At 41.7% G+C, this 26,867-nt stretch overlaps 1 long non-coding RNA gene across 1 annotated transcript; it reads right to left on the bottom strand.

Moving 5' to 3' along the window:
- Nucleotides 1-439: 439 nt before the first annotated feature.
- On the bottom strand, nucleotides 440-23,776 carry LOC133143572 (uncharacterized). The gene is made up of 3 exons (XR_009710446.1): nucleotides 23,542-23,776; nucleotides 19,911-20,011; nucleotides 440-2,960 (listed from the first exon to the last, which is right to left on the bottom strand). It is a non-coding gene; the product is annotated as an uncharacterized LOC133143572 (long non-coding RNA).
- Nucleotides 23,777-26,867: the final 3,091 nt, after the last annotated feature.

Raw genomic sequence — 26,867 nt, 5'->3', positions numbered from 1 at the left:
CTGGTAAGGAGAGCTTGAGGCACAGGGAGGGGCGACAAGGAGAAGGAACGTGGAGTGTGTGTGTGTGTGTGTGAGTGAGTGTGTGCGTGCGTGCGTGTGATGATCGTAACAATATTGTAAAGATACTATAAGTGTTTATTTATAGATGTTTTTAATGTATTTATTTAGTATGAAAATGGCATAATGTGGCATGAACGACAAAGCAAGCTGAAAAGATTTGCCTGATTATTTTGTTTGCTATAATTCTTAATGTTCAAGGCCCGCCGATCAGCGAGCAAACACGATCGAAACGGCCACAAAAAATGCAGTTGGCTATTCTTTACAGCACAGGAGGTATTTGCGGCTCCATATAAAATATATTGACATGTATTGTATTTTATTGAACCAGAAAACCATTGCAATATTGTCAAGAGGAAACAAGACAATGAAGAGAGTTGGGATACTTTGACAGTCGCTGACAAAGATAGATCGACACATACTTTTTTGTTGACAGATGCAGTCATGCTTTACTTCCAAACCACAGGTTCATATGGAAATAATAAATGACTATTATTTATTGAGAATATGTAACTAATGAATGGGAAGATGAAATGGCAGGTCACACAATGTATTGTGTTCAACTGTGTGGATTCTACTTTATCTTAGGCAGGTGCGAATAACTTCAGTCTGCGACGCTTCCAATTTATTCTCTTTCGGTGTTTTGGTGGGACGTTTCTTTTCTGTCACTACAAAGCCGCCGTCGTGTTCAGCGCTTTTCTGTCTAAGTGTTTCATGTCACCCCATTTGCCCTAAAACACACTTGCTTATTCTGTGTCTTTCTGCTCTTCTATTTATTTTGGTTTGAGATAGGATAGGTTACATTAAAGAGCCATCACTTTGGCCATCTCTGTCACTCTCCTCCTTGATACAACATTTGATCTCAAGCACGATATGACTTTTATACGTGGATGTGAGCACACCGGTGCAAACAATGTGCACACATTGAGTGACAGATGAATAGTTTGAAGCAACAGGCGCACGCACACTCAGACATGTGCAAGAACACACCTTTATCTCGCGAGGCTTTTATTTGGTGCATTTCAGCACAAGCAAACATCAAACGGAAAATTCCACCTGGCTTGGCGCAAACAACATTACAATGGCTGGTGTCATTGTAATGCGCCCCACCAGTGGCAACTTGTGGAATAGGATTCAAATAAGGAAACATAAATACACTACAAATACCACCTAGAGCAAATCAAATATGCATGGCAAGAGGACAAGCGCCTGTGACGTGACTCCTGTCAGAATTCTTTATCAAACTCTATAAGGATTCTTTTCCACCTGTTTGTCTTCTATTTTATATTATTATTTTTTTTTCTCACTTCAAAGAGTGTATGTTTATACAATTGAATCTTTAGAGATGGTGTCATCCGTAAGAAGAAAATAAGAAAAAAGAATCAGCACAAAAATAGGCAATTTCCCTTTTAATGCACGCCATCTTGCTTTACCTCCATGTATAATCTCCTAAAATATGATATGACATTAATCATTTCAACATCTGAACAGAATGATCACACTCATATGAGCTAAACTCCAAATGTGTTTCAGAACAAATGTTCCAACAGTTCTAAAAATGATACGCTCATTTTGGAAAAATGTACTCATCAAAACAATTTGTAATACGTCAGGTTTGTAAATACATGTATAACAAAAACACAGTGCCGCCTGATATATAATTAGATGAAGTATTGCATGTGTTTTTAAATATATTTTACTCATTTCAAAGATAAATTAAATGAAGTAAATGCAATGAAAATCAAAACAAATGTGCGGCCTCAAAAGGCATTTTTTTCCCACCCCCACATGAACACAAACACACACACGGACACCCCTCACACACACCTTGCTACAGCTCCAACAACCTCAGTGTTTGCCTTACGCAAAGTGAAGAATAACAACGCTAATATAATATATACATTTGAATCAGGCACTAAGCGATTAAAAATAAATCTGCCATCTTGGAACGCTCGGGACCCGACAGGTGTTGCCGAGCCTACCCGCAAGCGCAGTGAAGTCCGAACATACAAGAAAACAACGTGGCTTAGTCAATGGTATCAAATTTAGTGACCGTGGGGATCAAGCTGTAGGTCATAAATCTGTATCTAATGTGAAGAAAAGCTCGACATGAATTTCTGGAAAGGCAGACGGGAAAGGAGACGTGCAGAGGGAATCGAGAGGGACACAAAGACGGAGGAAGCAGAAGGCATCGTAAAAGAGTTGCCAGCCTAACAACGTCAGTGGGAACCAGAAGTGAGGGATAGACGAGGATAAAAGAAATACGAGGTGGTAGGCGAACGGTAGGAGTGGGCAGTAAAGCGACACGTAAGAGAGATGAAGGCGGACAAGGAGAGCTAGACGTGGATGTGTGACAAGAGAATACAGATAGACGGACAGATGGATGGATGGCCGGAGAGAGAGAAATACATGACGCTCCTCCTCTCCTTCTCTAACAATGGCTGTTCATGTGCTGCCCGGCTTAGCAGGCAAGCCGTCTGAATGAGGAATGTGGAATGCAGGATTTTAGGCTTCGCTACTGTCCGTGTGGAATATTTAGGGCCATATCACGATGACGTTTGAGAAAAGCAACAACCTGTGGCTGCACCTCACCCTGACTGTAATTCAGAAATAATTCAAAATATATTGCTGTCATGTATATTATATTATTGATATTATATCAGAGCAAATTTGATCACATTTAATAGCATCTGCATAGATTAAATGTACACTAAAAAGGCATACAAATATTGTTCTCGTTCTCTCGCTCTCTCGCTCTCTCTCAGACACATACTAGGCTGCTAACACAGGAGACAGTTGTTGCTGGCCGCCCCAATGGCTGTCATGGCTGTCAGGCCAAATCCTGTGAATTATGGCTCCTCCAGATGTAAGAGATTTTTAAGATGCCTCCAACGGCCCGCGGTCTGTGGTGGGAAACAGAAAGAGCGAGACCGATTAGGCTTTATGCGTTTTAATCCAAAACAAAGGGGGAGAAAAAAAAAACTTTTCATCATCTCTGTGCCTTATCAGTGACTTAACTTGTTTCACCATTACACACACTTATTTCAAGAGTGCCCTTTTCTCTGGATATTCAGCCTTAACTATTTGTGACAACATATGATAAAAACATCTCAAATTGGAATTTCCAGAATTTTACAGCTCAATATTGATCGACACAAGAATCGTTTGACCTAATTAGCGCTTCACTTTGATGTCCTACATGCATCAACACTTAAAATTCAACCCCTAGCTTTGCTCTGTACGCCCTTCCTTATTCTCTCATTAGTACTTCGTTTTACCGGACAGTTTATTTGAAATTATGAAAGCATTACACTCTGATGTAGCAGTTTAAAAATCAATAGCTGAAATCCGAGCCGCCTCACTTAAGCTCCCCTCCTATGGCAAAGGGGATGTCTCTTTCTCCCTCACTCTCTTAAATGGTAATTTCATTTGCAGTCACTAAGACCCCGCCGATAATTACCCATGCCCCGGGAGTGAAAGGTGAGCGGAGGGAGCGCCAAGTCAGGAGAGGGAAGAAGCCAGCGGATTAAGTAAGGAGGGTGAATGCCGGCTCATTGATCAATCAACGCTAAGCAGTCTTGTTGAAAGTACCTGAAAGTGATATTTGAGTCAAAGTACACATTCACCAAAAATAACATCTTCATTGATTTATTTGTATGTACTTACGTCAAGTAATTAAAGCAGATAGAGGTGGTGGGGAAAAAAGGTAGCCATGAGAGGAAGAGAAAAAAAAATCTCAGAAGTCCTAAATAGCGAGCCTTCACTTTGACATTGAACCTTCTCCGGTTGGGTTACATTGAGGCCAGCCATTTGTAAAGGACGCCACCCCCTCACCCACCGAAAGGCACCCCACCCCACCCCACCATCCCGTCCCCTCCTTCATCTCTCAAATGAACTAATCAGAAGGAAGAATATGAAGTGTCCTGCAGGATCCATTTCTTCGGGAGCATATGGCAATGATTGATGGGGGACAACTTTGACTTGCAGGTCATCTTCCTTGCACACATCTGGGAACATGCAATAATTCTCTTAATTTTAGACCCCTTTACTTCCTCCTCCCTTCCTGCATCTTTTTCTTTTTTTTTTTTTGAACTTTCAATGCACATAAGAGCCCTCTCTCTTTCTGTCTTACTCTCAAGGCTAAAGAAAGGATTGATTGAATCAAAGGGAGGAAGACAGATGTTTGTATAGACATCCCCTACTCACCCTTTATTTTTTTGTGTACTTTTTATAACTCCCATGATGTTTCTCTTCTTCTTCAAAAAGAAACACTTTTGTCGAATAGCCACCGTTACTGGGTTTTCCATATGTCTTTTGTTTTACAATCACACATGTGCGGACAAAGAATCACAAGGAATACGAGTTATCTGCGTTTATCGCTCAAGGCTACGGCACATCCTGAGATTGACAAATGTCCGCCGCAAACAAAGAAAAAGCTGGCAGGAAGTTGCATCGGGAAGTCCAGTGAATCTAAAGTCGACTATAACGTGACCAAAGAATTTTTTAAAAAAGGAGATCTGAATTATTACTCTGAGTGATCAGACATTCCGGAGGAGCATTAAGTTTTCAGTGTGTTTTGGGAGAGATCAAACCTCGTCGACCGCTCACGGGCCTTGTTAGCTGCGCGTCGGAATCATCTTTGACTCGGGCTTTACAATAACAGAGTTGAACCTCAAACGTTAAATGCTTTCGGAAAGCCACCCACCCATCCTCCTCCTGCCGTGTGATGATCCCACCTCTGAAATATTCAGCGCCATTAACATTCCGATGAGTATCATCTCCTTTCAGGCGCAATTTGCTCTGCTCTTCAGACCTGTGGGCCAAGGCAAGGAGAGGCCCGGAGCAGATCTTTATCGCCTCTCATTCTTCACCAGACCTCCTCCGCCGCCACTTCCTCCAAACGCTCTCGTCTGTGATTTTTGACGCTGACTTGTGATAGTACTCGCCAGACTCTCATGAGGATTTAGTAGGAGCTTTGACAAAAAAATTGGGCACAGCATAGTCAAATATACAAAAAAGGAGGATATGCAATGCAGAAAGTAGTTTTCATAAGATTAAAAATGTATGCAGTTTCTATATTTTAAAACCATTGCTGTTGCTATAATAACTATTGTTATAAGGTAATGTTTTAAAATTCTCGATGGTCAAACATTGTCAAAAAAATAAATAGATAACCACTCAAACAATGACACATGGAAAACAATCTTAAATGATGCTTTGTGTGTCTTCCAAGAATTGTTTTCAACAAAAATGTTGGATTTTTATCCTGGTTATTATGTTGATGATTTATGGCCAGATGGACGGTTTTTAATCTAAATACAAGCTGTAAGATTTTTGCTCAACATCACTTTATTTTTTTCAGTCTTTAGTTACAATTATAACGCCAAGAATACTTCAAGAACAAATTGTATTTTATTAGTAGTGAACATTCAGTGACCTTAAACATGCATTCATTAGAAATCTTTATCGTTGGCCTTGGAAGCTGTTTGATTGTAATTGGTGATGGCGTTGGAAATTGTTTTGCCAATCAAACCTTTGAAGACTCTAAAACCTCACTGTTAAAAAAAAAAAAACGGCCGCAATTAGTGAGGTGTGAGAGAGTCGTAATCATGCGAGAGACAGGGTGTTAGCGTAATTAGCCAGACATTTAGGCGACTTAATTGACGACGTTCAATGCCGGGGCGCTCACTGATGAACCACTTAGGAGCAGTTTTATGGATTAGCTCTTCACGCATGTAACTACCAGGTGAGGAATTAGCGCTCGTAATGCTTCCCCGCCAATGAAAACGTCTGTATTGACTAACACTGAAAACTGCGCTCTCCTCTCCTTAGTAATTCGCAACAGTTAATTGCCTCGAGTTGGTATTTTTTGAGACGCGTATAGGATCTTTAAGTTCTCTTTTAATAACCCAAAAAAACACCACTTGTGACATAAATAATTCTAATTCACAGCAAAATATATTTTTAAATCCATGGCTGATGGATATACCAGGTGTTGCTCATCGCACAGACCCGTACAAGCCGGCGTATTTTCAAAATATTTCGGATGTGAACACTGCTGACATCATGTTATAATTGTGATGGAGATAGAAACAAATATTCCGATTGGTTGCTAAGTGCCCCTGGTGCCATTTATAAAAGTAAAGCTGCTGATACCGGGCCACGTGTTGTCATGCCGTTTTTGTCCAAACATTCACCGTGGCTCATAAATGTCATGTAGATCTTTGCCACCAAACAAAACCACTTGTTATAGAGATGCCACGTTGCTTTAAATCACGTTTACCCACATGTACAGTGCGTGAAAACACTAACTAAATATAATAAAAAATGTATGCTGTGACTGACACTCAACAAAAAAAAATAAAATAAAAAGATTTAGTGCTACAATATGCTTTTGAGTTGCTTGAACAGATGCAAGAGGCCTCAGTCACAGCCATAGGTGCGCCAAATTTCGGACCGTTTCCCCCTCCCCGTTTCACCCCGTAGACTTTAAACATGAGGCTATAAACGGGAGAGACACCGCTTGTCCGATAGATTAGCGTGTCCCCAAACGTCACGTGCCTTTGCCCGTGCACGTCAGCGCTTGTCTGGAGGTGGCTGTCGGGCCTTATTAGAAAATGCCAAGATGCGGGAGCAGAGAAATGTGTTCCAAAAGGTAGACGAAAACATGAAATGCATCAAACGTACGATGGGATCGGACATCTGGATGAGTCAAGCAAGTCCCGGGCCTGTTGTGTTTTCATCTTTTCAGATCAAAAATAAATATTCTTGACCACGCATCATTATTATTCAACACAAAGCCCGCGTTCGGACCAACAAAAGCAACTGCAGGCGGAGGCGAGAGCCGTTCGGCGTTTCAAACACCCCTGAGATTCCACGTATTCAAATACCGAGGGACCTCCTCTCATATTTATTGTGGGAATCAGAATTTATGATGAGTAAATTGGGCTTCTTCATCTGTGTACCGGGGGGTTGCAACATGCAGCCAAGATGGCTTGACTTATTGATTACAGGGAGCCGTATGCCCCGTTTCAAAGGGAAGGAGAGCCCCTGCCACGCAACTTCTGAGAATTAATTTGCCCGGCATGGGCCTTACTTCATAAGAAACACATGTCTGCGCACACACACATACACTAACACACACCAACCAAAGCCTGCAGGTAAAAGAATCCTACACACACAAAGAAAACACATTGTGCATGCAGCTGCTTCCACATCCCACCCCTATCATGCACACACACACACACACACACACACACACACACACACACCAATTGATTGTACCCAAAACAAATTGCACTAACCAGTTGTATTGAATGCAAAGGTAGAAAATAGTGAGGGTGTTAAACCTAAGGAGCATCCAGCAAAGTGTCAACGTTCTGCCAGCAATCCCAACCCATGACACGGTCCCATCCAAAGCTTTCCTCCACAGCTGAACTAGCAGTGGCTCATCCCTGGCATTGTCCACCGGATCGCCCTCTGCACCCAGACACCCGCTCCTATTTCACACGGCAGCAGCCGCGCTAATTTATCATCGCGGCCGTGACAGAGAGCACATCTGTGCGCGAACGGGGAACCAGAGTGGGAGAGGGAAGAGGTGCAGGAAATATGGTCCACCATAGGAATGGGATCATTTTAACGGGGGTCATATTTTGTTTAAAGGGCCCCATCTTAGCCTTCTCTCCACCTCCGTTATAACATCCTAGCCAAGAGAGCCCTTAGCTTCTTATATTACAGTCGTACAGGTGCCATATGGACAATTATTTAAGACAGGTACAAAAACAGCTGGTGCTTTTTCCGCAAGCCTATTTTTTTAATTGACTTTTCTATCATTTTTACAAAATACTGATGAGGTTATCAAAGTGCAGAAGCAAAAGACATGATGTGCAACTTGTTTACATGTGCATCTTAATACATGCAGGTTCATAGCAGGTTTGTCCTGCCACACACACACATACACATGAGCACACACAATTGCACGAATGCATCCAAGCAAGCATATCTGTTTACTTTTACTTCCAAAAGCCACTCACATTAGAATGCAAGAGGCAGGACACATCTCCCTGCTCCATGAACCACAAGACAGTTCAGTCAGAATATTTTACACTACAGGCACACACACACACACACACGCCTCCCTGGGGTGGCCTATATGCGGCGCCTGGGGAGTGCAAAATGGAACTTTCAAAAAGCCCAAAATCACTTCTGCTGAACAAACTCGTCCTGCTGAACAATCGGGCGCTTGCGTCTCACAACAGGCCCGTCATTATCAACAAAAAGTGAGGTTGCAGCTGCTTTTTTTAGAGAAAGGGGATGTTTCTGCTTTAAGCTCCTCATTGCTTACTTTGAAAAAAAATGTTTCAAATTCTTGCATGAACAATTTTACTGTGGTGAAAATACGATGTCAATCTATTGTAAGGAAATACATCAAATGTTTAAAATCCTTTTTTTAGGTGTGATATATAAATATAAGTATACTTTTTAAAAACTTTTTTCTTCAGGTGTGGTAAATCTTTACAAAAAAAAGAACAAATACACGATATGAAGAGTAAAGAACAAACAAACACACATGCACCTCATGCTTTTATGAAGATAAATATGGCGAAGGGCTAGACTTTCACCCGCACCCACTGAACGGGACACACACATCCATCTTTGTTGTATTCACTGTTCTTGTTTGTGTGTGTGTGTGTGGGGGGGGGGGGGCTGCATATTGGGGATAGAGTAGCAAGGGTGTGTGCACCTCACTGCCTTTTCAATGTATGGAAATGTATGTGCATTTTTAAAGTAAGGGAGGGGGTTACATTTATTTCTTGTCCCCCCCACCTAACGTCCCCCTCCCTTGCCAGCTCCGCCGCCACCCCGCCCATGTCCCTTCTTCTCTCCCCACACCTCATTCGGGGAGCTGATAGACCTATGGATGCATGATAGATGTGGAAGGCACAAGCGAGGGGGGGGGGGGGGGGGGGGTCTGATGCATACATACATACATGCATGCATGTATACATACAACATCCATCCCAAACACACATGCGACACGCTCGCAAATGTGGGATTTGCACACATACCGAAGGTAATCCATAGTTTTACATAATGGTGGGCAGGAAGGAAGGTTATAGCAAGGAGTTGGGTGGTAAAGATAATATGAATCATCTGACTGTGTATGTACACACAGACCAGGGAGATGGTGATATTCTATAGGGGCGTATAATAAGATAGGGAGAAGGGGGGGCACCTTCTCTCATCATATCCACCCAATATATGTGAGGGTCATATATGAGCTTTGTGCAATTTTCACATCATGCAAAAATTTACAGAAATGTCTGCATGTTATTGATATGCAGTGGATGGCTTTCGGGGATCTGTATAATTTTGTTTGTCACAGGATTTAATATAGCAGCACACAAATGTACAGTCGCTGTGTTAATTATTCCAAGGAAGTTAATTTTTCCCACAGAATATAATTAACAGCATTTAACCATCAGGGACAGAATGAGATAGATCAAAGATTCATATTTGATGTCATGCAGATGGGATTTTTTTTAATGAGCAAACTCTCTTTAACTGTATAATTATCTTTGGTGAGAAGAGTTCCTTTTGTGTTAATTCTGGAAATGAAATAGTCTCTAAAGAATTATATGAAAATGAATTAGGATTAAGCACAAGACCGATGGAAAGATTGCATTTCAAATGCAAATAATTGTTTGTTTTATTTCAGTTTTACACAATGATTTGATTCAAATGTTTTAATCTGAAAGTCAACCGAGTATGGAAATGTAATCATTCACCTTGAGTAGTGCATATTTCGAAGACAGGTTTGTGAACGTGCATCACCCCCGCTTTCCCCTTTCCTTAAATTTCTGCTGCAGCTGACATGCACACTGATGTCCACATATATCACCAAATAGACTGAGATAGGGTGTGTGTGCATGTTCGTGCGTGTGTGTGTGTTTGTGAGCGAGAGAAAGAGAGCGAGAGAGAGGTTGAATTTGGAGCGCCCGGTATGAGCTGCCCCAGTGAAAAAATAGAATTGTTTCCTCCATATTAGGAATCAAAGCCCGCCGTTATTGTGTCCACCATTTTGACTGCAGCCGACAGACCTTGAGGAGGCAGGTGCGCCGTCAACACTGTGTAGGTGTCAGTGCATTTCGTTTTATTCTTGACGGGGTTTTTTTTTTTGTTTTTGTTTTTTAAAAGCATGCTTTTTAAAAACCTTTCCGCCAAGTGTGCTCTTATGACATTTATTTTTATTTATTTTATTTTATAATGGATGGATGGATGGTTCCTTGTGAGGAATACGGCCGAGGGTGTTCATGTGTGCGGCTGGTGCACAAGCATGTACGCCTTGTATGTTTATAGACCCCCCCCCTGCCCCGACACCCACACACCCACACGCAAACACACACACACACACACACACACATGCATACGCCACAACCACCCGGTGTGTTTCCACAGGACCCTTGAACTTGACCATGGAGGGAGAGGGGTGACGCCATCTGAGCTGAGGCTTAAAACAAACCACTGATGGACAACAAAGACAGGGTTGTAGGGAGGTGGGGTGTTTGGGTTAGAAAGCTTGGGCTGCTTTTGGGGGGTGTTGCTTAAAGGTGCAGACTTCAGGGGGGAGAGGTTCTCCGAGTTGCTTTTGTGCTTCTTTCCAAATGTCTTTTTTGGTATCTAATTTGAATAATGGTATTTATTTGTATAATTTTATCAAAACCACTTTTCTGTCCATTATGTCCACCTGTATGGCTAATAGTAATTTTCTAATATATATATATATATGTATTTCTTTCTTCCATTTTGTTGTTGTTGACATTTTCAGTTGTCCTTGAATAGATTACATTTCTGGTCACGCATTGGTTCTAAATATTCACAAAACACTTCATTAGGTACTTGGATAGAAACATTTTAATGACGTAGATTTTTATTTTTTGCCAAATGTTGCTCACATTTTAGTGACACTGTCAGTGAGATATATTTAACAATACATCAATTGGTGTTACTGCTCTGCAAATCTTAAACAAAATAACTAATTGCTGTATATTTCTAGTTGATGGCCATTCGTTTGTGCACGTGCAATTAATGTTGTGTCATTGGGTGTAAAAAAATTGTTTTATATTTACAGTTACTTATTATATTACATGTGAAATTTCAATGGATAAAATAAACCTTAAAAACACAAAACATGAAAGATAAGAGACTGGATCTTGGTGATGGTGATATAAGAGGAGGCCTTGCGGACAGAAGGAGAAAGGAAACATTTTCGGACGAGGAGCTATGATGGCAAACTGATGGTGTGTGTGTGTGTATCTGTGTAAGCTGGGGGTCAGAGAGCACGTATTTTAGGCGGCAAGGAAAATGCCTGCAGGCCTCTCTTTGTATGTGCGCGCCCATCCTAATTGTGAGTGCAAGGTGAGGGGTGAGATCTAGGCACAAAAACTGCAGATAGAGACGGCTAGTCATAGGCGCGCTGCACTTGATGCTTGTCTATGTATGTACTGCATGTGTGCGGGTGTGTGTGTGTTTCTTGGTATTTTAATAGCCACGGTCAGAGAGCCTCTGTCAGATGGTCAGCTAATTGGCCGTCTCACAAGTACAGAAGAGGCTGCTGGCAAATTGGCAAAAAGGCCAAGCAGCTTCAATCTGATGGCAAACTCCTCTCTTGTCACAGTGCTGTCCATTAAACAACAGCTTAAGTCAGGGAAATGGAACACAAATAAAAGAAAGGGGGGGGGGGGGGAAACAGAATACAAAACAGAAGGGGCCAAAATAGTTCTGTAATTGTCCTTTGGAGACTCACTCGAGCCGCGCGGAGCGAGACAGCACGGATCATGCTGGGTTTAGCGTAAATAAAAATTGAGGGTAAAAGTTGCCAACTTATTGGGCTCTTTTTATTCCCTTTTTACAAGTGTGTGTGTTTCCCTTTTACACGAACCTCATGTATTTTAATCCATGTAAAATCCCAACTGGGTTCCAATTAGGAACAGGTTTCCCAGCGCCCGCCCTGAGGGAAAACTGTTAATTATGCTGTAGGCTGTGGTCGGGACTTGTGAGTGAGTGTTTGTGTATTTGGGTGTGTGGTTTCAAGGGGGCTTTACTACACTACAGTGTATGATTTTCTTTGTTATCTCTCTTGTAGTGTTTACAGTGCTGACATTGCGAACCCTATCAAACGTGTCTGCATAATTAGACATCATGCACTCACTTGTTTCTCATGACGACGCTGCCAAATTGTGTTGTGAGTTTGAAGTCTTTTTTAGCCTTCATCTGCCCAAATATTTCATGCTTGGGTGTGTGATGAGGTCATGTTATTTTTATATATAGGTTGGTACAATCGGTTAGTAGCTACTGCAGAAAAACAATTGCAATGCATTTTTGATTTTGCCCAATAAAGCGGAAATGACCCATGCTATGAGTTAGAATGCAAATAAGGAAATCATAATATTAGGAAATATTGTTTGGTAAATATAATCTTTTTTTACAAGATTAAATTTGTTATGAGAAATGCATACATTGAAATTAGGATGTTATTATGGTAGAAGAAAAAGTTGCAATTTATGCAAAATGGTAGGAAAAGGATGTTGGGACATATTTCAGAGAATAAAGGACATTTAGAATGTTACAAGAATGTATTATATTCCATGAGAAATAAGTCACAGCATAATAATAAGAAAAAAATATAAATATGACTTTCATCTCATACAGTTGTGAATTGTAAGATCAAAACGTCTTTTGCTTCCATTGTGGCCCTAATTCTTCTCTCACGCGTACGTTGATTTGTTTGTGTACATGTGCGCACAGGTGTGTGTCCATGCTATTTTGAGTGTGACAGGTAAGCATGCCCTAATGTTCCTTAACTCCCCACTCGCATTCTCTAACCTTGAGAAGCGGGAGTGACGCTGATTTAGTGGACGGCGCGGCTCTTGGCAGCAACAAAACAGGCCAAAATGTTGAAAAATGTCCCTTCAGATAAAATGGATGACGCTTACCACAGTCAGTTGGTATCAATGCTTTGTTTTGCGAGGCTGAGCTGACAAGAAAGGCCAAGAAAATGTTGATTTTTATTTTTTTTCTGCTTTGCTTGTATGGTTTAGGGCAGTTTGAAAAGCTTGCCGCAGCCCTATATTTATTTTCAGCGCCTGAGTGTTTTTTGAGGGGCATGCTCGGGCCTCCCTCGCTGCGTATTCATGAACTTATTGTGCCTGCCGCTATTTCCATATCATGTATCCCCACAGAGGGAATCAGACGTGCAATATTTACAGCATTTTTTTTTTCTTCGTGGAAATTAAAGGACGGGGAGGCCTGAGAGGGGCGCGGGGAGGATCTTTCGAGACGGCAAAGCGGCATAATTGTTTTGCTATCCAATCTGGTGTTGTACGACATATAATGTATGGGTATTTCATACAGCCTCCAGACTGCCAAAGATGTTTTCAATTCGGCACGGCCTGCGATCATGATATCACAGAGAAAAAGAACCAACAAAAAAAAAAGCTTCCAACCCGGGACGGACAAAGTGGCGAGAGGGCGATCATTCCACCAAATTCAAAGTCTTTTTTTTTCTCCTTCAAAACTCTCTCTCTCTTTCGCTCCCCGTCGTTTGTTCGCTCTCTCTCTCCTCTCTCAGTGGGACGAACAATCCCACAGTTGCTGAGGCACTGAAAAAGCAATCTGCGGAATACCCCAGGGTCATGTCTGTGGCCGGATGATTTGTGTGAAATGTCATACATTAAATATAAGTTTAACATTCAGCCCGCTACACTGTAAAACTGCCCTGTCGTTGCCACAGTCCGCCATTTCCCTCCGTGCAGGGAGGCTCCGGGTTCAGAAAAGCGGTCACAAAGGAGTCGGACACACACACACACACATTCGCGCATGTACACACGCATACGCGCCACCCGCTGTGTCTGCCCAATCTAGGAAAAAAGAAGAAATGGACGGCAGGGAGTTGTGGACTCATTCGAGCCACAGCTGCATTTCATTTGCGGATGGAAGACGGTTTTGGGGGTGGGAAAAAAAAAATACATCAATATAATTTCTCCTCCAAAATTAATCAATCTTTTTTCCCAAGGAGGTTTTTGCTTTGACGGTTGAGGTGGATGCAGTAGGTAAGATGGGCAGACAGACAGACAGAGAGAGAGAGACAGTTTGTCTAGAGGCATACATTGAATTTGCTGCCACACCAAAATGAGAAAGTAAAAGAGGGGGTTGTAACTAATTCATAAAGTTTGAGGAAGATAGTAGCAGCTGAGAGAAAGAAAGAGGCGAGAGACAGAAGGGAAAAAGGTGTCTTGTGGGACTTGAGTGAGGCAGTCATCCCAGAGAAAGAAGGGGAAAGACCGTGGTGTCCATCCAAGCAGATGAGACAGACATGACAGAGAGGATGTCATCCACAGCAGATGGACAATTGATGACTTTTCTCTTTTACTCATTTCTCTTCTTGTTTGTTTGCCTGAAGAGTTTCTAGAAAGTTACATTGTGAATCAGTCGGTCAAACAAGATAGGTGGATGATTATTTTTTAGCAAGAATATTGGCGCTATGGCAACATATTGTGGTTTTATATCATATCCCACGTTACATTGCACCTTGGTTCTTTTAAGTGTGGCAAATACGAAAAGACGTTTGCAATCTTCTGTGATGAAGCCGAGTCAGACACGAGTGGATGTTCATGAATGTAATCACCTTCTGGCTTTTCCCCCCAAATCTTATCTCCTTGGCACAGTTGGATTCTATTTGCTATGTTTGACAACATTTGCATCCCAAAAAGCATCCAAATTCAACTTTTTTTTTTTTTTTGCCATGAAAGAGCGAGATTTATCAATTTTACCTTGAAGGTGTTGCACTCACCGCCGCATTTGTAAGCAAGCCGGCCGGGGCCCTTTGAAGACAAACACGCCATCGTACAATCTGCGCAGACCCCTCCCTGCATTCCTCCCACCCCCCCCTGTCTACTTCAAAGCTGAATGTCTGAGATGAAGGTTTGCAAAGAATTGGAAAACAAATTGTTCATTTGTATCTGGGAGGAGACCAGACACTCGAGCAAATTCTCGCCGCGTGTTCTATTTACACTTGCTGCAGGTATGTGTGAATGGCACACTGATCATCGCCATCAGCGCCAGTCCGTATTCATAAAGAAACGTGTCAACAGTCAAATAAAGTGTAGGTGTTCGTGAGAAAACATTGATTCATGTCGATTTTTCTTTTTCCCGAAAGTGCAACTGAGTTGGAGACAGTATGGTGTCGCACAGCATCCAAAATATAATTTTAGTCCTCAAAATATGGTAACAGCCTTACAATTATTAGAAATCACGACCATCCTGGAATATAAGTGAACATGATGTGCAGGAAGTTGTAGCTTATATAAATTGCTTGCTCCTCTTTATACCTACCGCTACGTACATAACAGCACTCTGTGAACTCTGTGTCATATAAAAAAAGCCTATTGCCCCGTTGAAAAAAGAATATTCTATTATCCTTGACTTTGTAGGCAACAATAAATAGATGTGTTAAAGAAAAAAAAAAAAAGAAGCACTTCGACAACGACGGGCGTAATTGTCGATACGCTGTTTTAAAAGGTTTTTTTTTTTTGGAACGCGCCAAATTCCAACCATCTCGAGATGAGTGCATGCTTGAAGTCTGTGCTGCATCAATCTTCATCTTGCTAGCGTTTGATTGATAAAAGAAAGTCGACGTGTCCCGACAAAATTGCAGGCGAACAGCCGCTTCTCTTTATTCTAGGCCGCCTCTCAACTGAAGCTACGCCGTATCTCGGGAGTTAACGCCCAAAGTGCTTGGTGTCAGCTCACATGGGGATTGAGCACTTTTGATTCTGCAACTTAAGAATTTGAACGCTAGGATACACGACGCTACTCGATGTAGCGCTGCACATGGAACTGTCATTTGTTATGAGCTTCAGATGAGGAAGAAATGGGTCGACGGACGGGTGAAGGCCAGACTGCAGTTCTGCGGCCATTATCCCCAGGCAAGCAAATCATGGCAGCAAATCAGGAACAATGGAGGCCCCAAATAGCAGAGTGGGGATCAAAGCAGCGCTAACCGGCCATTGCAATCCAATTGAAATGTTCACTTTGCATCTCTCCAAAGGTAATGGATGTGAAGAGGGGAAGGTGAAAAGAAAAGTCTGCCCGCTCACATTTGACGCAAAATTATGGAAGAGACGACGAGAAAAAAGGAGGAGAGAAATGCATGTGACAGCCTTGGCTTTCTCGACTCATCTACTGCAGAACCTTGGTAATGTCTCATGGTTCTTTTTTCTTTTTTTACTTTGGATTTGCCAAGATCCATTTTCTCACTGCCTTTTTTCGCCCTCTTCCTTTGAACCTTCCAACAGTAACATTACGATGATATATGAGATATTATAGCTCTTGTGCATGTGGCGCGGGACTTTCTCTTCAAGTGGGCCGTCCGTCTCTCTCTCCCGCTCTCTTTCTGTCTGCGCATTACTTCCATCTCCTCATTTGAATGTGTTGATCACCTGGGGAGATGCTGCATTAATGCTGAGCCCGGCAAAAAGCAGAATCTCCCTCTTTATTTATCTGTGCTATTCCTCCCAATCTTTCCAGCACATTTCACTCAATCACGCATCTCAGGCCGTTCCATTAGCCACACAGGGGCGTTTTACCCCATTGAGCACAACACGCCCTGCACTTCTATGAATATAGATTCCCCTAAATTATGTATAATGGGAGTGCTTGGATTTTTTTGCATTTTTACTAAGAGCATTTGAGGATGTTTGGAGTTGTTTCGGAGCACTTTTCTAAGTGCTTCTTGAAATTCCTAGTGTGCGCAACTGTTTGGTGATGGCGCATTTGCATCTTTGTTTTTCCAAGTTTTCTGGTGGCAAATTGTGAACTGTTTATTGTCAACTAAAGTTGGCGCAGTGTCACAGTATTGTGATGAGATGGAATGTTGTTTTTTATAAGCCTGACTGAACTGATAATACTGGCAGAACTCAGTCTTTAGGGGGGGGCGCATAAAATGCACGTGTGTGCCCAATTATATTATTATTGCAAATAAATATAACTCATTTAATTTTAATACATCTTATTAAATTCATCAAATATGTTTTTCCGCGCTCGTCTCACTCGTCGCTCCCACCCCATCGTTCGCTAACATGAAATGAGGTTTGTGAACTTTTATCAGTCATCTAATCATCTAATATAAGAATCACTTGAAAATCACAATCATGCCATTTTATCTACAATCCCTGAAGCCTTTTGCGCCGTCACCTCCACACACATCGAAATCCATCATCACCTCCCGCTTGATAACGTTGTTTGCCAGCCAATAAGATATAACATGCTGTTCCAGAATGATTTCGAGATCATTGAACTGTTGGTTGCAGTGACTAATTGGACAGTCAGTAATTTCAAATGAAAGTTGGCAGTTTGGTGTCCATGTTGCTCGGCAGGAGGGAAGTACACACAGTGCGGCAATAGCAACAGCAGTGCTACAATTCTTTATAATCACATCCAATTCAACATCCTCATTACCATGTCCAAGCCACTGCTAGCTTCAAAAAAGGCTTTCAGAACTATTTCGCCATATTTTGGGGTGATTATGTTTACTCCTAGGCTGGGAATATAATTGCCAATGGGGCTTTGCTGCTTGCTAACTTTCTGTAACTTTGTGAAAGCAAAATCTCATTGATGCTGTCCTATTCGGTACGTACTGTGCAAAAGTATTTTAAGCAATCCACATGATGTTCATGTTGAATCACTTTATAGTGCAGGTGGCTGGTTCAGTTTAAAAAAAAAAATCCACTGAGATATTTTTACAATATTTCTACGCAACTCCGCAGCACAAACAGACGGATGGATGGATTGGTCAGATAGATAGGTCGTAGAATATAATTTAGTAGCCTAGAAGATAAATGAAATATATATTAAGTTGAAGTTTATAGTCCAGAATTTACGGTAGTTGATTTTGTCATTCTGTCGATGATGCAAACTAGAGTACGTCACACAGTTGTGTTGAAGGTGCTACTGGGTTTGTCACTGCATGCTGTCAGGGCGTAATGGACGTGTCAGCAGAAGGAGAGGAGTCGCTCTTCCTGGGTCACCCTGCCCTTTAAGTGCAAAAGAAGTATTCAGAAACCATAGCAACTGATTCTGTCTGTCTGTCTGTCTGTGAGTGCATGGATTGATCTACGTATAATGTTGCACTATGTGTGAAAATGTAGGTCCTAACATCCTATCTGCTCCAGTTCACCTGTAATTGTATAATGACTCTGATACAATTGTTAGTTCAGCTAATGGAAATATATATATGGCCTGTGATTCAGATGGATTGCTTTCAGAAAACCAGCCAAATATAGAAAGTCTTCCAGTAAGTGTATAGTGCACACACACACACGCACATTTACAAATAACCAATAGAACCGACACTTGCACATAGATGCACAAACACTTGTTATTGATCTCCAGCTTAGCTCATGCCAGCAGGTAGCCCCAGTTGCTGGTTATTCTGAGGAATTGCTTTCAGTAGCTACACGCACGCACACAGGCACACACACACACACAAAAGCAACTCACATTATATGATCGTTTTCAGTGCAAATATATACTGTTAAGATACATCGCCTCCTCTTCACAGATCAAGGGTTGCGTTGTTGATATCACACAGACGCGCATTCAGCTTCCCTCGTCTATGTCCATCCTCGCTAAAATTGCATCATTAAAAAAAGCATCTCTTGAGACCATGTTTTGCATCTTTTAGGAGCTCAAGGCTTATGTGTACATTACAAATTTAGACAGCTTGAGCTTTCATTTTTGGATGTATCACTTCTCATATCAAATATTTCAGTTGCACTTTTAACCCTGTAGAGTTAATTCAGATATGTGTTTCTTCTGTAAATGCATGATAGATGAATTATTGATTGCTGAAAACATGCACACGTGCAAAGTCAGTTTGGGGCTCTATTTACAGACAGCGCAAGTGGGAATGCTATCTTGTTTTTTGTGCAGGTGCGTTAGGTATTCCGACGTAGGGGTTGCGGACCCTCAAGCTAGCCGGTGACTAGCAGCTCTCATCACAGCATGGAAAAGCTCTGTGGGGTATATTTCAGCCACCGGAGCCTTTGAGTAGATTTACTTTCATGGCACGAACATGAGAAAGATTCTTGACATGAGAATGTATTAGATTCACAGTTGTCATTTGAGTTGGACGTGGTGTAAGCGCATTCAGCGGAAACGTTGAATTTTGTTGGTGGTGGATTTAAAATCATAATGATTAACCAGTTTTACTTCCATCTTGTTTGTTTAAAATCACCGTCAGTCCTATTTTGATTTCCTCCCTAAAAGACAGATGTAGGAATCTACTTGAATCATTAGAATAAGAGCCTGCACTGTCGTTCGAATATTCAGCATCTCCGGCTGTTGCCTTATTCAAAGCAATACAAATTCGATATGTAAAAGCAACATTCATTACAATGGAATGTTTCTTATTAAAGTCAGTCAAGCAGTGGACAACAAAAAGAGCTTTCACTGAAGACTGTGGAGTAAAAATAAAAAACAGAGCACCCCTCTCCTTTTCATATATAATATGTGCAGGCTTCTCCTCTTCCAGAAGTGGCCTCTCTTGTTTTAAATGGAATGAAATTAAGATGTTTTTATAAATGGTCCAGCTCTCCACCCTTGTGAGAGGTCATAAGTCTAATGTAATTATGGTGCATAGCTGTGGCAAAGGAAGCGCATGCCATGAGATGGTATGTATGCACATACAAGCTGTAAACTGCAACTTTCTCTCCACTAAGCAGAATGTTGACTGGATCAATATGTTAAGTTGAAGATTATAAAGCATACCAGTTGGAGCCTTTATTTAGACTTACCTCTGTGTGACCTCCTCATGCTCAGCCTTGACTCTGACTGCATTCAAAGTGCAGACAAGCCTTTTACCACAACCAGGTGGCATTACAAAGTGGTGAGGTGACTAAAAAAAGGAAAAAAAAAGGAAAAAAACATCACGTATTAATGGTTGTGAAAGGCTATATTCTTTCCCTTTTCTTCCCACATTCTTATTAATAATGCTTGCTTGATGAGGCCTTGCGAAATTTACAGGCCCACAGAAAAATCCAAATTATTTCACCAGAGGGGCTGCGACTGTACTGTCTGTGCCAAAAATAATTATTTAAACAACAATAACATTGAGTTAAAACATTATGTGTGCTAAATCTGAATTGCAGGAATGATAATTCTTTTTCTGTTTGTATTGTATGATTGTTATTCCTGATGCAATACTGGCTCATTTATTGAATTGAGGCAACCAAAATATTTGTGCAGTATGATGCGGTAGTCACAGTAATCTAGATGTTAAATTTATACATATCTGAAAATGAAAAGTTTTTGTGAGACTAGTTTGTCATGCTGGTCTGTCTATTTTCTTGCATTCATACATTGGTTGATTTTTGCACAAAACACATCGTACCAAAAATTTACCAAATCAGTGCAGTGTTAAATGCACACACAGGTGTGTATTTCCAGGTTGGGCATAAAACTCTTCGGACATTTAATCTACAGGGAATTTCACACTAGTTGATGCTTGTCAGCAAAAGTTTCGAGCGTAAAATACAGCGTTCATGGGCTAAAGTTCAGAACGGGTTCACTACTGGAACCCTGGTGTGTGCTTTAACCATGCTCTTCTTTTTTTTTTTTTTAGCTCTATGTGCTTGAGAAAATCTAATAGGTTATATACACGTTGTGTGCTGAGATTAAAAATTAAAGCAATTATTTTGTAATTTTATTTCAATTTTTTAATGATATTTTGTGGAATTTTGCTGCAAAAAAAAATCGTATTAATCGTGCATCCATACATACATTGTTATATTCAGTTGTGATATGGCTCTCACTAAATCAAATGTAATAAAAATGTTACCGTATCCAATCCTTTATGTTCTGCATGCATTTCCAACTTTACATTGCAGTCACACCGACACATATTCACACACTTGATCCCCGAGCTTTCGGGAGGACCGATCCACTATATCTCCAGTCGTATGTGTTCACTTAGCCAGACACAGCTGCTAGCACCATTACTATGATTTCCTGTGTGCACGTCTATCTGCCCCCACAACACACACACACATCTTATGGCCATAACCAATTTGGTTTGAGCAAGACATATTTTACACACGTCGGCGTTATTCTGATGTTCAAGTACGTCCCTGTTAAATATGCCACAGGTTGTCATCTAAGTCTAATGCATATTGCAGCTTTGAAAAAGTATGACTCATTTTTTCTGTGAGAAAAAATAAGAATAAAAGGGACAGGAAGGAAATCATAACTTTAAGTGTCTGGACAAAAGGAAAGCGTGTTGCGTCGGGCATTAATTCAAGAAAGCATTGACTAATGCTTTCTGTTCATCGCGACTCCGAAGCTTTTTAAAATCGAGGCCTTAACGTTTGTGACAAAGTGTTTGATCGGCTTTTTTGTTGTTGTATTTCTTGCATTGTAAATGAGAGTCTGGCCCTGAAATGTGTTTGCCTGCCTCACCTGACCCACTTTTTGTGTGCATCTCTGTGTGCGTGCGTGCGCCTGTGTTTGTGTGTCCCTCTTTTCTCGGGAGGTTGTAAATGTAATCTCAGACACATGTTACTTGGCCCGATGTTTTTCAGATTGATGTCGGTTGCGATTAGCATATCTCCTGCCAAGACACAGGAGAGCTCTGTAAGAGTGCCAGGCCTCCGTGTATACGCAAACAGTTAGGTAAACAGAGCTAGGCTGCCATTTTGAAAAAATTCTCAATCATTATTTGATGCTGGGATTTATTTCCAAAACAGCCTGTAAGTAAACCGAGGAAAGGAGAGTAAATTTGACTGACAAGCTCCGAAACTAATTTCCACCACAAGACGGTCCACTGATAGCTTTTTTCTTGCAGATTTTAACACTCACCCGTCCCACTCATCTGGTTCTTAGAATACTGTGCATCTGTGACCTACGCTATGCACTCAGTTTCATTTTTAGCTTTTTTGCACAGGGCGAGTACTCTCGTGTAAGACAGCAACAACAAAGCTCTTTTTAGTGAGATGGGGAATCTATTGCTCTGGTTTTTTTTTTAGTCGCAAATGTTTTTGGCATAATAATGCTACATAGAGGAATTATCCTTTATATAGTCTGTTGCTCGATTTTACATAGCTTGTTATTTTTCTTTAACAGCAAATTAGTTGAAACTGAATCAATAGCAGGTTGCAAACATGTAACATATTCAATTTTTCCTCAAATGTTTTTAAGAGCATTAACCGATTCCAAACAAATTTTTGATGACAAATGAATAATTCAATATTTTATTGCATCAGTCCCACTACAAAATGCACACCTCTCTGTTAACAACATACCAACATAGTCAATAATTTAGTAAATATTGTATTAGCTTCCATAATCTTTAAACATAATGTTTTTAAATAATTCATTAATCACAGGAATCTATTACATAATCATAGTTTCCAAATGGTTTCAGAAACTGTCAGACTTTTACCGTACGAATATGGCCTTTTATTGAAATGATTATGCCCTTAGCATGCAAACAAAAACCTTGCAAAATTCTTCCAACATGCTTCATGCGAGAGTCATATTTTTTTCCCTCTTACTCATCATCCCCACACATCTCTGACCAAATGCAGCCCACCACAGCTTACCCAGGAGAGTGGCAGGCTAACACTAACATGAGTAGCACAGTATGTGTGTGTGCGTTTGAGAAGGAAAAGTCAGATAGAAGTAGTTTAAAAAAAAAAAAGCCGCGGGGATAACAAACAACAGGAAAGTTAGTGACCAAACAGCGGGTGACAGAAGGGGATAGGAAGACGGATGCGGCCGAGTGGGGGGGCACCCGGATGAGAATTGGGATGAGAATATATATATGCGGTGGCCAGTGTTGTGAGACAAGGCAGGTTGCTGTCACTTTAAAAATGACTCTAATAAAAGTGACCGTCGGAAGATGGATCTGGTGATTTTGGCTTGCTAATCAGTCATCTGTGAAGAGGAGCATAGCCCAGATTCAGCAGTCGCCTGACACCTCTTGATTGATGTCTGCGCCTCATAAAAAAAAAAAGTCCCATTAACTGTCGTCGTATTAAATTAGGCGCAATGTCCCAAAAGTAGCCAACATTGGTTGACCAATATTTCTTTGCTCGTAGTCGTATGATATATTACAAAAGTCAATCAGCCACTTTGCTCATACGACAGGTTAGCATCGACCAATGCAAAGGAGGAATGACAGGAAGTGCGTGACTTCAAACCTCCTTTTAGCCTTGTGACATGGGAAAAAAATATATATAATGACCCTGCAGCTGAATCTCATATCGCCTCATCTCGCCTTCTCTGGCACACGCACATGCACACGCGGATTGCCTGCAATAATAATAACCCCACAGACAACAGCTTCAGCCACCTCCCTCCCTCCCCTCCCCTCCCATCCCCTCACCCCCTCCTTCTCCCACATACAATCAAACAAAGCCTCTTTCTTACCTTGCGCATGACCAATCCTTCCATCTCCCCCCAACAACAACCACCTCCACCTTTTTTCTCCCCCCCCCCAACCCAAGTCTTCCACCATGCTATCTGTGCATGCTCTTTCCCACTTAACAGCAACACCTCACACTTCTCCAGACCATCCCACAGCCTGCAGTGTGGCATTCACACACACACCCCAAATAAATGCAGCCCTGGTTTGTCGTTTTCCCATCCATCCCATGCCTCTCCCTCTCTCTCTCCACTTCTCTCCCCACGCTCCTGGCTGGTGCTGGTGAAATATCAGGGCAAAGGGATTCCAGACACCCCCCCTTTGGCTCAGAGGGGTTGTTCAGTGCTATTTGGCCCTGGGGTGCATTTCAACGCTTCTGATGTGAGCGAGGGACCGAGAATGAAATACACAGAGAGATAGAGAGAGAGAGGCAGCCTGCCAGGGTCAGACGGCGACTTTGAAAACTGCAGGCTTTTGGAGCGGTGGGCGTTGAACCAGCAACTTAGGTTGTGCTCTTTGGTAGCTTTTTTAAAGACTCCAGATAATCCCCGTTTGCAAAGGTGACCGTGCACCATGACAGGTGCATCTTGGAATCGTACTAAGCGAGTACGAAGGCAGAATGTGGGTGCGTGATGTTTTTTTTCCTCAGAAAATAGATTCACGCCTGGAGTCTACGTGCTCTTCCTTAAAATTTACATTTTTTATTTTGGGTTTTTAAATATGTGTGTATTTTTGTGCCAGTCCTCCTTTAAAGCAGTGATCAATATTATCCCTGTTTTCTGTCCACACACACGTTTGTTTACATACATGTTTGTTTACAATGTCATATTTTACAGCAGTGTTGTCGTCTAATTAATTCCTCATTCTCAACTGGACTGATTATGTATTAAATGTATTTTTAAAATGATTTTCCTTTCTTCCATGCCTTTTGTAAAATTGAGGTCGGGGCATGGAAAAAAATGCAGAGCTCGGAGAAAGACGCACAGCTTTCAGAACAAATCACCGGTGAACTACTTTGTGTGCAATGATTGTGACATTTTGTTTGGGAGAAATAGTATGTAATTGAAGGGAGAAGTCAGTTATGCAACCGGGAGAAAAAAAAAACAGGCTTCATGTTTGCGTGTGTGTTGAGGAGTCGCTTCCACCCTTGTCCACTGCTTGCTTTTTTTTCCCCATCGAAAAATCTCTTTTTAGTGGTTTTCTTCTTAAATCTAATAAAGCAATTGCATATTATATTTTTGTATATATATATATATATATATATATATATATATATATAAATCTTCAAATAGGCAGACGAACGCGTTAATGTGATGTCAGGATTTGAATGTGTTGATATCAAATTGACATCTTGGTACACTGACCATGTTGTATCTGGCGTTGAGGTGGCCCACTGAGTGTTATGGAAGAGAAAGCGTGATGGGGAGCGGAGGGGGTGCATGGATGAATGGATGATGGGGTGGGAAAAGTGCAGGGGTGACAGTCCCCCAGAGAGAGGCTGAGATCTAAAAGGACCTCTCGGACCACCAAATTGACATGTTCAAGCTTGTGGTTGTCATGAAGGAAGCACTCTAATAAGCCGTGTGACAACATCTCGGGTCTTACTTCCATAAGGGTGGGCCTTCGCATGCAAATTTTTTTTTTTTATTGCTTTGATTACATTGTGAAAAGTACAGTATTTGTGAATTACATTTTTTTTTCGAGTTCTTTCCAATTTCTATGTTTGCTTTAGTTCCTTCCCATGAAGAGGGATCACACAGGTGCTATTGTTCCCATCTACTACCGTGTTACGGCTCTATAAGTGCGTGTGCCTGAGTGATAATCAATAGGATTCGCTGTGGAAGTGAATGTGTGTGTTGGGGCATCACACGGGGGGGGTACTTCTTTTTGTGTTCCCTCCTCCCCGAGTCCGTATATGGAGGACAGTGACCGGGCGCGTGTCTATTAAAAAGGGATCAACAATGAAAAAGATGGCAGGAGCAAAGGGCCAAGTGGGAGGAGGGCGGCAGGGTGAGGTGAAGCTCAAAAGGAATCGCTGGTGCTGCTTTGGATCTTCCTGCCTGCGTTCATATCCGCTTGTGAGGGGAGGCACAAAAAAAATCAGGAGGGGGGGGCGACCTCTGCTGAGTGACCCTAACGCCTTCTTCCTACTTCCTCCCGCACGCCGCCACGACACATGTTCCTCTACATCGCCAACATGGCAGCCTCTCTTGGATGGGCTGGTTGAGGCCATTGATTTCTACCTATATAACAAACGGAGTGATACTGGGTGCCCCCCCCCTAACCCACCACCTTCTGAATCTCAACCCCTCCCTCCTTTTTCTCCAGAATCTAAACAGCTGTGGTCCCATGTAAATTTTACATGACTGGCACCTCATTTTACAACCACCCTCACTGGCCCCTCCCCAAGCCAACACGTGCACACCCATCTCCATATCATGTTGCATTTTAATGCCTTTTATGCGATCTCTCATGTGACAGTGCGCAAGAGGGCATTCCATTTATCCATTTGCATATGCGATTGTTTTGGGCCACCAGTGCATGATTGTTGCATTCATAGGTTACATGATGCTGAAATGTGATATTTATTATGAAAACAAAGAAAAGGTGGGTAGGCAGCTGCGGGAGATGATTTCCCTTGACCCCTAAAATGCAACGTAATCCAGTGTGCCCCCCTTTGATTGGGGCATTTTCCTGTCTTAATTGTTGTCATCAGTGTGGTGCACTATCAGCGGGCATCTGGAAGTACTTACAAGTCTGTGGTCGCCCCCCCTCCCCTAAAAAACAGGGGGTTCTCAAATGCTCACTAAGATGACTCCAGCATGGTTAAATTTGAGAGATTTAATTTGGCTTATTCAAAAAAGCAAAGATGCAGTTTGCGTCAGCAATCAAATGTGTCATCAATAGTTACCCTGACAAAAGGTGGGGTGTCCATTTGGGGCTTGTTGGCTAAGCTGCGATCAGAAAGAGCAAGGCAAAGGTCTGCATTGGTACTCTTTGTTTTCAGTACAGACACCACAAGTCCACCCCACCCCACCCCACCCCACTCTCTCTCTCTCTCTCCCTCACTGTCTCTCTCTCAAAGTGGAGCGGAAGAGTGGGCTGATACCGGTCTCATGTTGCGTATGGATTTTCGTTTATATAATCGATCGAAATGTCCCAATACATTGATTTTGGGTTCAGTGTTTTACAAACAAGCGTTTATGGGTCTCGATTTTGTGTTAGGACTGATTCCAATGTGACGATGATGCGCAAACGCGTCTGGATTGTTTTTTTTTTTTTAATATTTAAAAATTAATTGAAGACTATATTTTAAGAAATGACAATATTA

Source organism: Syngnathus typhle, linkage group LG19 (genome assembly GCF_033458585.1).
Source record: "Syngnathus typhle isolate RoL2023-S1 ecotype Sweden linkage group LG19, RoL_Styp_1.0, whole genome shotgun sequence".
NCBI classification, from domain to species: Eukaryota; Metazoa; Chordata; class Actinopteri; order Syngnathiformes; family Syngnathidae; genus Syngnathus; species Syngnathus typhle.
Note: the sequence above shows the minus strand (reverse complement) of the source record. Positions and strands in the feature narration are given on the sequence as shown.